Source organism: Polistes canadensis, unplaced genomic scaffold (genome assembly GCF_001313835.1).
Source record: "Polistes canadensis isolate GaletaPanama2010 unplaced genomic scaffold, ASM131383v1 scaffold_360, whole genome shotgun sequence".
In the NCBI taxonomy this organism is placed as follows: domain Eukaryota; kingdom Metazoa; phylum Arthropoda; class Insecta; order Hymenoptera; family Vespidae; genus Polistes; species Polistes canadensis.
Genome location: NW_014569907.1, coordinates 114,868 through 115,417, shown reverse-complemented (window position 1 = coordinate 115,417; position 550 = coordinate 114,868).

Below are 550 nucleotides of genomic sequence, written 5' to 3'. Positions count from 1 at the left end.
ACATTAAGTAAAACCAATGTAAATAATCATCCAAAATATTGTTAGCATATTTTTCAAAAGTAATCAGTATCGATACAATGTTGATGAAAATATCTTTCTAAAACATTTGTATTAAAAATCAAACGATTTATTCGAATAAGAAATATATATATATATAAAGCACAGAATAAAGAATAGATAAACGTTGTTGACAAGTTATATAAAAATATTTGAATGACATTAGAGAAAAAGAAATTGGAAAGATGAAATAATCTGGTCGTGTTGCTAATAGCTGAGAGGCTTCGCTAGAAGATTCGCTTAAGTTAGTTTATGTGAATGGGTTGTTTAGTATATGTATAAACACATGTGTGTCATGTCGTGTCGTCGCACGTGCGCCACGTGGAGATCCAAGCTTAGCGGGAGCTTAGCCGAAGGATTACCAACGCATTCTGCTACTACCAGATAACACTGTGTAAGTTGTCGAGCGTTTACAGGCCGCTTTTGCAGAGGCAGAGGGCACCCGCCCCTTCCGGTTCGACGCCTCGTTCGTTTCGAAATAATTGAACGTTCC